This window comes from Giraffa tippelskirchi, chromosome 2, assembly GCF_054371585.1.
Source record: "Giraffa tippelskirchi isolate mGirTip1 chromosome 2, T2T-mGirTip1v1.2.pri, whole genome shotgun sequence".
Lineage (NCBI taxonomy): Eukaryota > Metazoa > Chordata > Mammalia > Artiodactyla > Giraffidae > Giraffa > Giraffa tippelskirchi.
In genome coordinates this window covers 58,595,430-58,610,720 of record NC_137276.1, presented here as the reverse complement: position 1 = coordinate 58,610,720, position 15,291 = coordinate 58,595,430, and the positions used below count along the sequence as shown (strand labels likewise).

General features: G+C 48.1%; 1 protein-coding gene across 1 annotated transcript in view; it reads left to right on the top strand.

The window, feature by feature from the left end:
- RPS24 (ribosomal protein S24) overlaps positions 1-4,713 on the top strand; it is a 450,090-nt gene extending 445,377 nt beyond the window's left edge. The window contains exon 8 of the mRNA XM_081573816.1: positions 3,531-4,713. The gene's annotated coding sequence lies outside the window, so the exon portion shown is untranslated. The remainder of the gene's footprint in view (positions 1-3,530) is intronic.
- The last annotated feature ends 10,578 nt before the right edge of the window (positions 4,714-15,291 follow it).

The following is a 15,291-nucleotide window of genomic DNA, read 5'->3' as shown; positions in this document are numbered from 1 at the left end:
GGCTCAATAGAGACAAAAAGCTCTGTGCATTGGATGTAGGCGTCTGGGGGAGAGTTTCTGAAGCACAGGGATTTTGTTTGACTAGCTATGTGCCGCCTTACCTACCCAAGCCTCCCTAAACCGTATTTATAAATCATTTAGATATTTTATTACTAGATTTACCATCTCGCCCAGCATTTTGGCTGTCGTGCTGCAGTATCCAATAAATCAAGCGCTAAATGAGGAATGGGTAAATTGGAGCTTCACTGAGGAGAGGAGAGTTGTATGTTATGTGAAACACACAGGAAAAGAAACCACATTGCCTTCTGTCCTCCTTGTATTTTTCGCCAAAGCACCAGGAAAGAAGCTTACAAGGGGCACTCACCTTTTATGTTTGAGATGACCCTGACTCCATGTCACTTGTCATATTCTGCTCTATATGCTTGAACTTCTGGTTGGAAAAGCCACTCCTATTTTCACAATAGAAAACGAGCTCTTGGGACCCCCTGATCATGGTGAAAATGAAGTGTCTGCCTCATGTTTCACTGTATATAAAGCCTTTCTACGTACGTTATTTCTCTGTCTTCACAATAGAGCTGGTGTTCATGATGGACTCTGTGTGAAGTGCTTGTGTGGTGCCTGGCATCCAGGAGGGACTCTCTGAGTGGATGGTGGTCAGGGAGGTGTTATCCTTATCCTTGTTTACAGATGGGAGGCTCAGAGAGGTAAAGCTAATTAACTAAAGCCACACAGCCTAGAAAGAGTAGCTGCCTGCAATGTAAAGTCATCTTTGGCCAGGGGGGCAGGGCTACTCTGGGGTTCTTTTCTCTGTAAACAACAGTTACAGAGTCATACCTTCCTCTCCACCTGCCCAGATACCAAAATAATCTGATGAAATGCTTTTCTGCTCCTGTTTTGAGAGGAACTTAATACCAATAAGGGGTCAAGGGAGGAAGAAGGAGAGGATTGGAAAGTAGAAGTGAATCAAGCATTTTCTAGGTGTCATATAATATGTAGTTTAATGCTTCAAATGAACTATTGGGGAATATTATCTCACTGTTTCATAAATAAAGAAAATAGGCTCAGAAAGTTTAGAAAGCTTGCTTAGTATCACAGAGCTGATGAGAGAAGAATCTGGGATTTCAAACCAGATGTGTTAAGAATTCACGTCTGTCTTAGCATGAAACTAACCATGGGCTTGGGCTACTGCAAGGGAGGGTCAAGAAAGGGCTGGCTCCTTAAAGGCCATCTGGTCCGGTGGCCTCACCTTGGACTCGATGGCTGTGGGAAAGACTACAGGAACTGTCATGGTGAGTGGCTCAGTTGTGTCCGACTCTTTGCGACCCCATGGACTATAGCCCACCAGGCTCCTCTGTGCATGGGATTTCCCAGGCAAGAATACTAGACTGGGTTGCCATTCCCTTCTTTAGAGGATCTTCCCGACCCAGGAACTGAACACAGGTCTCCTGCATTGCATGCAGATTCTTTACTGTCTGAGCCACCAGGGAAGCCTCTGTGCATTTTATGAAATGATATTGCCTATGGAGGTGTGGCCAAGGGCATATTCTTGGGGGGTGGGTTCATATTAACCAAGAGAAACTGAAATAAGTTTATGACTGGCTGATCTGTTTCAACACCCATTTTTAAATGGGGAAACTGACACCAAGGAAGGAAAAATGTGTTCCCAAGCTTCGTGATTGATAGAGTTGGAACCTGTCTCTAGTTTCCAGACCCCCAGTTCATGTTGAGTCCTGTCCCCCCACTGTAGCCTGAGCTGTTTCTCCAGTGTGTTGGTAAAGCACTGAGCTCAGAGATTGGCATATTCCATGCTATCTGTTTGAATCTGGACCAGCCAGGTTTTCCTGGGCAGACCTGTGCCCAGGTGGTCTCAGAAAGCATGGGGGTGAGCCAAGAACAGAGGAACAAAATGGCTGTCGATGTTTTATCAAAGCTCAGAGGTTTCAGTGTGAGGTGTGAGAAAGGGTTGGAGCTTGGTTTTGTCTGAAAGGGCAGCTTCTGAGCCTTCATATCTCTCAGGTTTATAATTTCACCTTGTTTTGCCTCCCATCCCGGCCATGCTAGTCACTTTGGCAAAAAGAGCACTTGATGGAAGAAAGACAGGTCTGTCTCTGCAGGAACAATTTCTCTGTTGTCTGTGCAATGTCACCCAATATGATAAGTGAAATGTCGATACTTCATACTCCACGGGTCAGGATATTTATTCACCTTCGTTAGTTATCGCCAAGTTCAGCCAGCTGGCCATGGAGCAGGTTTTAACTTCTCTGACAAGTAAAGACCCACTGTGAGGTGGTAACATATCTTCCAGCGTCATCTTTTTGCAGCTCTTTGGATTTCTCCAAGTTTTTGCTTGCTGGTGCTGGGCTATGGACCTGGGAGGACAGGGCAAGGGACTGGGAGTACAGAGAGCTCGGCTCCAAGTGAAGGAGGGGTCAGGGCCAGAGAAATCCCAGACCCCCTGACTTCTGACTCAGTGCTTCATTGAACTGGTTCTCAACCACTAAATCAGTTTACAGCAGTGGTTTTACCTCCCAGGGACCATTTTGCTGTATTTGGAGACATTTGTCACAACCAGGGAGCTGCAGTTGGCATCTGGTGGTTAGAGGCCAGAGGTGCGGATAAACATCCTACAGTACCCAGGGCAGCGCCCACAACAAGGAGCTCTGCAGTCTGAAATATCAGCAGTGCTGAGGTGGACAGACCCAGGGTAGAGGCTCAGGCTGCGTCAGATTACCAGCATGACCATCATTCACTGGATATCTACCACACTGGCTCCTAACGAGATGCCTATGGCAAAGAACTATCCAGTCCCAAGTGTTCTTTGTGTTGAGGTTGAAAAGGCCTGTTTCAGGGTCCTGGGGTTCTAAGCAACAGAAACCAGCCCAGCCAACCTAAATCTAAAAGGGAACTTATTGGAAGGGGCTTCTCAGGTGGCTCAGTGGTAAAAGAATCTGCTTGCCAATGCAGGAGACCTGGGTTCAATCCCTGGGTTGAGAAGATCCACTGGAGAAGGAAATGGCTACCCACTGTAGTATTCATGCCTGGGAAATCCCAGGGACAGAGGGGCCTGGTGGCCTACAGTCCATAGTATCGCAGAGTCAGACATGACTAAGTGACTGGGGATGCATGCATGCAAGCATTGGAATGGGAGGGGTTAGCAGACTGAAACAGAGGAACAATGATGTAGCAGACCCTGAAAAGATCAAGGATGAGGCTGCTCCAGCGTGGAGCGGGGACTTTAGCCAAGTCTCCTCCAAGTGCTCTGCAGGCTCAGCAGGTCCTGCCCTTTCATCACCAGCAAAGGGGTGTAAATACCTGGAAAGAGAGTCTGATTGGGTGCTCTGGGGCTGGGCCCACACTAGAGGTCAGGTGCCTCCAGAACTGCATGTGAGGGCAGGGGGCCAGCCTCAGAGAGAGAAGAACCGAGGCGCTCTGAGCAGAAGGGGGCTGTGCACTGAGTGGGCAGAGCAACGGGTGTTACCCTAGAACCATCATGTGCTGTTAACAGAAATGCCTTGTGTTCTCTCTCACAGGACTCCTCTCCGAAGACCCAGGCTGGCAGACATTGTCACCAAGCACTTGGGAAATTGAAGCAAAGGCCTCTGAGACTGCAAAACCCACTGAAATGGATCTTGAGAAGAATACCCAGGTGTCTGGTAAGGTGGCCTTTCATTTCCTATTTTTCAATGACACTGTGTTTTTCATTTCACGTACTGATCTGACCAAATATACTGGGTTGCTACTGTGTCTAGGCGCTATGCTAGGGTTCCGCGCACAAACAGGTATGGACCTCAGCTTGCAGGGGAAGAGCTTGCAGTCTAATGGGGGGTGAGAGAGAGATAGGATCAGGGAGAAAGAAGGGGATGGGGAAGAAATGGGACAGAGAGAAAAAGATATCAGAAGTTGGGACTTAACTGGTGGTCCAGTGGTTAAGACTCTGCACTTCCACTGCAGGGAACCCATGTTGGATCCCTGGTCAAGGAACTAGATCCCACAGGCTGCACAGCGGGGGAGAAAAAAAAGATTATCAAAGAAAGGTGGTTTGAGGGGAAAGAGGAATTAGCCATGGAATATCAGAATCCCACTTGGGCCGTAGTGATTCTTCTGTGAACCTGCTCCCCCATCGGCAAAGGAAGAAGACAGCCCAGGAAGGAAGCGTTGCCACTGGCCAAAGGCGCTTTGGTGCCCCCAGGGCAGCATTCAGTGGCAGGGGGGTGCTGCTCTGCTGTTCCCCACGTGCGTTCATTAGTGTGGGAACGATGCTCCCCCAGGGACCCTCCTCTGGCCTGCACAAGGCCACTGCAGTGTTGGCACAGGAGACCCTGCATCTGTTCCTTTTATTTGTTCTATTAAAGAAAAAGGCCCATTGAGGGTGCACCGGGGGATCCAAACCACTGGTCACAGGGCAATTATTTATTACGAGCCTTGAATACCTTCCTGATTGTATAAGGTTTTATTGTGTTTTTACATGGAGGGCAGACTTGGGGAGTCAATTTGGCAGCCGAGACAGGGAGGAAAAAAGAGCTTTCAGGGATCATTCAGGGAGTTAAAAGTTCACCTCGAGGCAGAAGTTCAGAGATTTGGTGTGATCCTGGGGACTCCACCAGAAACCTCTTGAATCCCCATTAGCGCTTAACCCTCCATGGGAAGTCATAAAGAAAGATATTTCCCCCTTTCTTCTAATGATAATGTGACTTCCCCTCTAAATAGCCCAACTGTTGGACTCTAGGACACCTGAGGAATCAGTTTCCAAAATGCTGAGTTGTTTCTCCAGCACTGAGACTGCCTGCAGCCTCCACTGTGGCTTGTGAGCCCTGGGATGATCTGGGGGAAGGGGACCTCGGGCTGGCTGGGGGTGACGGTGCCGCTTGGAGCGAAGTCTCACATCCTGTGAAAAGCAGGGGTCTGATGAGACTAGCACTGAGAGTTCAGTCCTCCCGGCTTGGAAACACTGTGATTCCTTGGTCTCATGGACCAACTGCCATGACCTTCCCGGAAACATTGCTGAAAGTGACAATTTTGGGTTGTGCTTCAGCAACCTCAGGGACTCAGCTCTGAGAAGAGCCTCTATTTCCTGATGCACAGGCTTAACGTGTATGCAACAAACTGGCATTCTGTCCAGGTCTGCCCCTGCTCGTGAAGCCTCTAATCACTACCACTAGCTCTTCCTCCTTGGTTACCACTGTTTATTGAGTGCAAATGGTGTGGTAGGCAGTAGCCAAAGTACCTTAAAGATATTATTTCAATGAATCCCCACAAAAAATATTATTATCACCTTTATGGAGATAAGTTCTAGGGCTCAGAGAGGTTTTGTAACTCATCTAGGGTCTTACCCTTAGCAGGTAATGGAGGGAAGCCTCAAACTCAGGTTAGTGTTATGCAAATAGCTTCTTTTAACTTCCAGCTACCTGCCCTGTGCTGGTTCACCTTCCCTACCATTTCTTAGGACGCTCCTCACACTGGGTGCTGCTGGTGGCCATGTTGTTTGGGCCAACTCCTTGGCCTGGTGGGAAGAGCAGGAAAATCCCTGCATCTTCCTCTAGCTCTGGAGTTACTTTGCTGCTGTTTAGTTGCTCAGTCGTGTCTGACTCTTTGTGACCCCGGGGACTGTAGCCCACCAGGGGTACTAATAATTTGCAAAACTTTTCCCTCCAGTGTGTCATTTGTTTTTAACTTTTCTTATGGTCCACCTCATTTTAAAGACAAAAGCAAAGAGGAAGCAGGTCATAAGACATAGATATCTAGAGGAGTCCATGTGAACTGGAAGGGGCTTCCCAGGTAGCTCAGATGGTAAAGAATTTGCCTGCAGTGCAGAATACTGGGTTTGATCCCTGGCTTGGGAAGATCCCCTGAAGAAGGAAATGGCATCCCACTCCAGTATTCTTGCCTGGAGAGTTCCATGGACAGAGGAGTCTGGTGGGCTACAGTCCATGGGATGCAAAGAGTCGGACACGACTGAGTGACTACTGCACATATACACACACATGAGCTGGAAAGATGCTTCCTTCCTTGTGGATCCCCAAGAGTGTATGTTTGTGTGCCAAGGGAAATATAGATGCAGGATCAACAAGGTGGAAACTTAAATATATATATACACATATACATACATACACACACACACATACACACACACACATATATATATATACACTAGGTAACCTATACCATTACTTTATAGTAAAACAAACATGGATGTGAAATGGCACAGACTTCAACATTTGTATAAATTTTTAAAGTAAAGCATTGGAAAGTCAAAGAAATGTCACATTCATATTTCGCTGCTTTGGGCTTTGCCTCCATGGGGAGCTCTTCAGTGTGAAAGCTTGAGAAGCCCTGCTCCCATGGGAGCTAGCAAATCCCAGTTCTTGTGTCAGGTCTGCCCCTGGTTAACTGTGTGATCCAGCTACATCCCAGCGGTTGTCATAAACTTCAGATTCACAGAGTAGGAGATCGATCTAATTGGGCAGGGTTACTGTTTGCTGATGAATCGTCAGTGACTAGAATAAATGTCTAGTACATAGTAGGGGCTCCTGAAGGGGAGCATGCTCAAAATACACTATCCATCACTCTCCCGAAGATACAGTTGTCAGCTGTGTTCATCAGCCTACTGTGTGTGGGACTCTGGGATACAAAGATGCCTGAAAAAGTCCCCTTCCCTCCCCCCATTCAGCAGGACCAGAAACATGTGCTCTGATGAGATGATGCTGGAAGGATAGTTCTGGCTCTCACTTGGTTCTTATCTGGGTATTGTAGAACATCAAGGTCAAGAATAAACACTTTGTCACGTGTCTCTAGAGGTCACCTTATCCACTCCTCTGCCACCTCAAAGCACTACCCCCACTTTGAACGGGGGGACCCTTGGGTGGTCCAGGTCCCATGAAACTATCAGCAAAGGTGGTCCTTCCATGTCATGGTGGTCCCAGGCCCCTCTCACACAGCTTGCTCTAAAGAAACATGATCTAGACTGTTTATGGGGTGTAGGCTCTGATATGTGGGTGGCAGGCTGCTGAGCCATCGGCAGGCAGTAAAGTCTTAAATGTAGGCCTGTTTTCCAGCTACAGCTGCCACATCAAAAGAGCACACTCCCTACAAACTTCGCCTTAATTAAAAAGTTACAGTAATCCTCAGGATGGAGGCAGGTCAGACACCCCTGGAGACAAAAGTTCTCTCTGTGGCCACAGACCAGGCCTTTCCTCCCACCCCAGGCACTATTAAAAGTGGGGCGATTCTGTCAGTATCCCAGACTGGGGTGAAATGGGAACGGAAATGTGGCCTCCCTTCGTACTCGTAATTTGCTTCAGAGGGATCTAGGGCCAAACATTTGAAAAGGGGGCCCTGGCTTCCTGGACAGATTTCTCTTTTTCACATGTTTCCGTATATTCTTTGGGGTCTTTCCCAACTGTGGTTTTAAATGCCTCAGACCCCTGGGGGCACATGTTAAGAAACCATGGAGGGTGGTTCTCTCCTCCATCCGTAGCCAGGGTGGTTAATTAATAATTTTGATTTCTGATGGGAAAACTGAGTTCTGGCAATGGGAAGGGGGGGTGCCTGCAGGACTCAGGCCAGCACCAGGGCCTGAGGACAGCACCCTAAGATCCCGACTAGATCAGCCCACAGTTATGAAAGCCAGCGAGGTAGCAATGCTCCCCAGATGGGCCATCTGCTCCCCCACATTTCTTGGACTCCTTATAAGTGGGCAGAGTCATGTGACTGACCAAGGAAAAGTCCACTGGAGGGAAAGGTGCCTCTTGCTGGCTGCAGCAGGGAAAGGCCCATACAGGATTCCCCAGGCTTCCCCCCATGGCCATGACTGGGAACAGTGGCCCACAGAGTAAAGACTCCCTATGTGTGGATCTTGCGTAGGTGCCCCCCTCCCCACCACACACACATAGACTCACACTGTGGGAGAGAAATATTTATTTTATTATTTCTTATTGGAATATAATTGCTTTACAATGTTGTGTTAGTTTCTGCTTTACAATGAAGTGATTCAGCTATATGTATACATATATCCCCTCCCTCTTGATCCTCCCTTCCAACCCCCCCACCCCCATCCCACCCCTCTAGGTCATCACAGGGCAAAAAGCTGAGCTCCCTCTGCTCTACAGCAGCTTCCCGCTAGCTATCTATTTTATGCATGGCAGTGAGGAATATATTTTTGCTGTGCTAAGCCCCAAAGACTTTTTTCTGCAGCATAACGCACCCTAACTTTTAACCTAACCAATACATGAAATTAGCCCAAGGAGCCCGCAATATTTACTGATACATTTATCCTTTAGTGCTCCAAAGACCACCATGGAAAAAAGTTACATGAAAACAGATTTCAGCTCAAACATAAGAAAATACTTTTTACCCTCCACAGGTACTCAGTTCTGACCATCAGAGAGCAAGTCCTTGCTCCCTGGCTATGCCAAGTATCAGTTTATTGCCTCTCAGCACCAAATGGAGCTAGCTCTATTTTTTTTTTTGAAGTAGAATATTTTTGAGATTAAAAAATATTATTTTAAGTTGTGGTAAAATACACATAATTTAAAATTTACCAACTTAACCATTTCTAAATGTGTAACTATTACCACCATCCATCTTCAGAGTTCTTTTTATCTTGCAAAATTGGAACTCTAACACTTTTTAACAGAGACATCTAAAGATGAGCTGGGCTGTCTAACGGCATGATGCAAAGTCTGCTTTTGCACAGATTTGTAGCCGAGGTTGGACGGTTTTTGGCAGGAGAGTGGTGGAGCAGGAACCAATGGAATAGAGTGGGGAGTCACCTCCTGTACTCAGGGACCCCTCTCCATGCACTGAACTTTTGTGTAAATTATAAAGAGGCTTTCTCTTTCCCTTTGAGGGTGAATCATCTACAAGTTCTCTGGGTGGATGGATTTTTTTTTTAAAGAACCCAGTGTGAGTGACCAGCAAGTTTAAATTTAAAGTAAGGCAGGATATCAGTCTCACATGCCCCTTGGCTGGGCATCTTTGGGCAAGGCAGAAGCCATGCATATATATGTAGCAGCCCCAAGTACTGAGCCCTGTCTCAGACCTTTCCCTGCACCCCATCTCTTTCTGTTACTCACTGCAGTAATCCAGTGGGCTGGATGTTATTATCCTGACTTGAAAAAATGAGAAGACTAAGGCTCAGAAAATTTCAGTCAGTTGCCTAAAATCACAGTTAGGAAACAGCAGAGTTGTGGTTCAAATTCAGTTCTGTCCACTTCCAAGTCCGGTGTGTTTACTTCTGCCTGCAGCTGTCCCCACTTGACCTGGGAGTCTGGGCTTGAGGTCATACCATGTATGGAGCCGGGACTCAGACCAAGGATACTGGACCAGTGTGGTTGAGGCATCTTGCTTTCACAGGCCTACAAGAAAAGTGGAATTTCCATACACGTGATAAAAAGAGACTATTGATAATGCTCTAAATCTTACTTGAATGGAAATATTTAGAGTCACAACAAAACACATCGTTTCATCTACAAAGACATAGGGGCTGAAGGATGCCATGAAATACCTGCCTCTGTAGCCAACCAACATTGTCCCATTTCAGTCCCCAGTTCTGTCTGAGGACCTGGGCCTTGGATATCAAGTACAACATTATTAATTTTCTAAAATACCACTAGTTAGGGAAAAAAAGCGAAAGAAAGCAGAATGATTTCCTTTCTCATCTCCTATGCAGGTGATTGGATTGCAGGATTGAGTGGAGGCTGAGTGATTTTGTTTCTTGGATAATGGAATTAAGTGAGTGCCTCTAGATTTATTCCTAAAAACACAGAGTTGGCATTTATGTTCCCGAAACATGAAATCAGTAGAAACACAACTGGGCAAAGAAAGGGAAATTAGAGAGAAAATCACCAATCATTTGATTAGACGACGGCTCGCGAACATTCACATACTTGATTGTCCTTTGCAAATCTGTAGGAAGGATGATTTAAAAAAAAAAAATTGCTGGCTTCAGCTTGTTTCTGTGAGAATGGGCAGCTGGAAAGGATAGTGTTCTGGAACAAATGCTGGCCCGCATGGCAGAGTTCACAAAGCACTTTCATCTGTGTTATTTTTTGTCCTGTGTTATGGCTGGTCCAGGCTCTCAGGCTCCCTGTCACCCTCCTGCTCCTGCTTCATGTGCTTGGGACACAGCACTGAGGTTGTCTGTCCACTGGCTCTGCCCTACGTGCTTGCAGACAGATGCTTACTTGCAAATCCACCTTCCTGTTCTTCTGCCCTGTGCCTGTACCACCTCCCGCAGCTGTCTCCTCATCCTTTCAGACTGCCCTCAGCCCTGATGCCACCACTCCCTGACACCTTCCCTGAGTGCTCCTTCCTTATTGACGGTCCGTTTTCCCTGTTCTGTGCTGTCCTCTGTACCTCTAGTCAATGCCACTGCTTCCGTTTCCTTGTAGAGAGTCTGATTACAGACCTTCTCCTCTCTAGGCTGAGAGGCCCTTTCCCAGAGCTCAGGGAAGTGTACCCCAACCCCAGGCACAGACCTCATGCAGAGCGAGGCTCAGAATATGCACCCAAGAAACCCTGGGTGAACAAGTTGCAAGACGATGGAGTCTTTGTCCCTAGCACATAGACAAAGAAATGGAGGGTGATGGAGGCATGGCAATGTGTCCTGTGTCCCCTGTGAGTTAGAGATGATGCCTGGGCCAAAGGCCGAGGTGGGCAACTCCTGGCATTCTGCTTGCTGTGGAGTCCATGGTCCTGCGTGGAACAGGAGCCTGGGATGTGCTCGAGGCCACGCCAATTGAAGCTCTGGCTTCCTCACCTAGAAGCAGAGTTGTCTTGGGGTGAAGAAGCTGTGTGTCCTGGTGCCACCACAGGGCGGTGTTCTCTGCATCCAGGCAAGTGTGGAGGAGGTGGCACAACAATTTGGGAGGAAGAGTCTCCACCTTGGATTGACTTCAGATGAGGGGGTTAACCCGGGCCAGGTTGGGATCCCAAATTGAAGGAGTAAAGCTGTGTCAACCGCTTTAATGAATGTGTGCCTTTACGGTCTCAATTATATGGGCACTCGCTGTTTCCGTTTAAAAGATAAGGTTGAAAGGGGAGCTGAAATTATGAAAAGAGATAAAATAAAAGCAAATAGAAGATATTATCCAAAAAGGAGCTGGATGAAATAGCAAGAGCTGTCTGTGGTGGTGAAAGGAGCACAGGAGAGTGAAAAACATCCCCTAATTATAGCTGCCAGAGGCTGCAAGTGAGTACTTGCAGCAGCAGCCAAGTCACTCTCCTTCCCCCCTGGGCATCCTTACCTAAGGCCGAGAGAGTCATTCATTTAATGTGTTTCTCCCAAATGCCTACTATGTGCGAGTCCCTGAGGATATAAATGCTCTTGCAGCTCCAGAAAAATGACAATAAAATATTATTTAAAAAAAGCAACACCAGGACAATCTTCAGTGCATGGTAGGAGCCCAGAAGAGGGAGTGATCTTCTACCTGAAGGAACTGGGAATGAAGCAAAGGAGACACCTGAGTCAGCTTGGATGGATGAAGGTGGCAGGTAGGGGGATTTAGGAACAGAGTCTCCAGCAGAAACAGCTGCGCAGAGAGTCTGGAAGGAGGGGCTGAAAAAGTAATGTGAGTGTTTAGTCCTGGTTATTCTGTGCTTAATATGTACCTACCAGTGGGTGCGGGTATGCTAAGTCGCTTCAGTCACGTCCAACTCTTTGCGACCCTATGGACTGTAGCCCACTAGGCTCCTCTGTCCATGGGGATTCTCCAGGTAAGAATACTGGCATGGGTTGCCATGTCCTCCTGCAGGGAATCTTCCTGACCCAGGGATTGAACCCACATCTCTTATGTCTCCTACATTGGCAGGCGGGTTCTTTACCAGTAGCAACACCTGGGAAGCCCAGTATGTGTGAGACTCTGCCCTAATTGCACTACTTCTGTTAAATGATCTGTTCATTACAGCATTTTGAGATAGGCACTGTTATTACTTCCATTTTAAAGATGGAAATACTGAGTCACTGAGTTAAGTAATAAGTTGACCAAATAAGTAAGCTGACCAAGATCACAAGGCTGGTGTGGACTCAGACCCAGGTCTCTCTCTTGCCAAGCCCTTGTTCTAGAGATTAAAGTGTCTTCTGAGGAGTATTAGTTACCTGTTTCTGGGTAACAAATTACACCCCACCCCCCAACTTTCTCAGGGTCAAGCCTCAGGGGAGCAGTGTGGCAGGGAGACTCTACATTAGGCTCTCTCAAGAAATCACAGTCACAATGTCAGCCGAGGCTGCAGTCCTTTAAAAACTGGATTGGGCTCCCTCAGGTGGCTCTTGGCAGCAGGCTTGTATTCCTCCTGTTTTGGGCTCTCCATAGGACTGCTTATGATGTGGCAGCTTGCTTCCCCCAGGACAAGTGATCCGATACAGAGAGAGGATGGTGAGATGCCAAGTGTTTTTTATAACCTACCTTGGAAGTGACATGCCTTCACTTCCATTGGAGGCAATTGGTCATGTAGACCAAGCCTGGTACCATGTGGAGGGGACCACACGTAGGTGTGAACACATGAAACGGGGATCTGAGAGGCCATCTCAGAAGCTGACTACTCTGCATGGTATCCTAAATTATTGGGAAGTTTTGTTCCAGCAAGAAATGAGTAAAGGGGTTGGGGACCTGAGGGGTGGGTTCTTCTAGTGGGAACTCCAGGGCAGAATTTGTTACAAACGCACATAGAGAAGCCCAGTCTGACCCCCACTAAGAGGCTGAGCTGATCATCCCTGCAGGTAGGCACTGCAGAATGGCCCTTTCCCTCCTCCAGTGCTCCCCCATTCCACAGCCATATGTCCAAAGGTCTCTGCACACAGTAGTCCTCTCTGCTGTGCTGGTGGAGTTGAATTGGCTGCAGCTGCAGCTTGGGGCACCTTGAGCTGTGCAGTTGTGTTCAGAGCTCATATTTCATCCCCTCTGAAGTTGTCACCCACACTTTCCAATCAGGGATTTCCGGCAGACCTGCAGCAATCCAGGCAGGCATGAGGAGGGGCTCTAAAAGACTTGGCTTCTCTTTCTGAGGATTTTATTTGCACATGAAAATAAACAGAGCTCGAAGGGTCCTTGATGTCTTAGGATTGCATTTTGATTACTGCTTCTTTCCAAGAAGACAGGCTAGACCCACTTCCTGGTTGACATTCACACCCATACCAGCGTAGCTGGACCTGGGATCCTGGGGGCCTCGAGCATCTCAAAGTGTAACTAGACCACTTCACAATTAGCACTTCATAAGAGAGGCACCCTTTGTCCACAGAATCAAGATTGACTCCCAGGGACCAACATCTGCCACTGGCTCCCAGAGTGATCTTTCTAGAACCTGCTTCTGAGCACACCACTCCTTGTTCAAAACTCTCCTTATATCTCCCTGCCTTGGGAATCCAGGTCCTCAGCATGGCTCATAAGGACTGTCACAATCAGCCCCGGCCTGCTCCCTGGGCTCACCCACCCGCTGCCCCTCCCCTCTCCTCCAGCCCTGCTTCCTTCAATTTCTACCGCAGTCAGATCCAACTGTTTGTCGTCGGTGAATGATCGATGCTGTCTTTCACCTCATCTCTATCTCGGATGCCCTTCCTGTCCTGAATAACATCCATGCCTGCTTCAGAATTAATCTCCATCCTCCCATCATCTGGGAAGCCTTCCATTAACCACCCTCAAGTTGAATTACATTCTCCTTCCCTTCCTCCCGTGGCAGCAGGACGACGGTGCTGCATCTTCACTCCTGGCAGCTTCCTGGATAACCTCGGCAGTGTCCCCACCTTGGATGACACCCCCTCGCCCGTATTTAGGAGAGCTGGCTTGTGAAGCAAGTCACGTGGAATGTCATGCGTGGGAGGCCCAGCATGGCTCTCAGTGGCTCAGGCAAATGCATTGTGCCCCTCATGGCCTGCATCCCCATGATCCCTAGGGTTCTGGGAGCACATGGCAATAGCTCCTGAAATCCTTGCTAAAAAGCAGAAGTGGTTTGGCCAGGACACACACGATCCCTTGATATCCAGGATGTCTTGATGTCCCGTGCCCTTGTGTCAGCACAGGACTCCTGTGTTTAGTTGATGCCTGGCTTCATTGGTTAAGGCTCTGCTGCCCACACCTCACAGTCTATATTCCTGCTTTTGGACAGCTTGATGAGAATGTTGCAAGGAATAACAGGGACTTTGAGTACATGTGGCATCATCTTCCAATGTCATGGCAAGCACTGTGGTCTTCAGCCTGTGACATAAACTCATGGGGCATCAGTGTCCTAACTGGCTAAGCAGAGGCAATGTCCCCCATGGGATGGCATGAGAGTCACATGAGATAACATAAATGAAAGACATAGCACAGCCTTAATTCTGCCCAGTCTCCCTCTCTTCCTGTTTGCAAAATGTACTAAACGCCGGCTGTATGTTAGGCTCTGTGAAGGAGGAAACAGGAGGACACAGCCTGTCCTCAAGAGCTCCAAGTCTAGTATAAGAAGTGACTTGTGGACAAGCAAACTGATGACCCAAAATGGCAAACGACCAGTCCTTCAGAGAGGCACCACAGGGGCTTTGGGAGAGTTTTCTGGTGGTGGGCTGCTGGAAAGCTTCTCATCCAGGGGTTGTGAATCTGGAAGGCAAGGTGTGGGCTTGGAGCAGCATGAATCCTGCAGAGTACCAGGATCCCACCCCCTTGCCATAAACTGGAACCCTGCTCGTGGGAGATAAAACATTCTGTGGCCAGGACTGTGAGGTGGGGCTGGGACTGCAGGAACAGCCAGCCGTTCCTGGGGACCAGTGCGTTCTCCGAGCCCTTTCTGCCAGGATCTGAGGAGGCCTGTTTACATGGGTCCCCCCTGCAGTCTCTGCTGCTTAATATGCCTTTTGAAAATGATGCTCAGTGGGACGTGTGCACATTTGTAATTATAAAGACTGGGCTGGTTTTTCACAATCTGTGCCTGCTAATTTCTCAGGTGTGGGAAGGGAAATAGCAAAAAGTCCAAAATGCTCCTTGTTGAGTGGCTTCCCTGATAGCACTCTGTAGTGCTTCCTGTTTACAAAGCACTTTTATTCCTCCCCACGAGGAAAGGCGACCTGATACTATTAGCCCAGAAGGAGGGCCGAGACTCACAGAGGAGAAATGACTTGTCCAGGGTTGCATGGCAAGTAGGAAGGGCAGGCAGGATTGCTCCGCAGTCCCTCTGATGGCACGTCTGGTACCCTTTCCTATTGATTTCTGGCACAGAAAGAAGGAGGGGTGAGGCAAGAAATTCCCAGAACTGAGTCTGCTTCCCCTGCGAGGTGGGCATCCTGCCACGAGAAATGGCTCATCGGGAGCCGCAGGGTGGAAACCTACA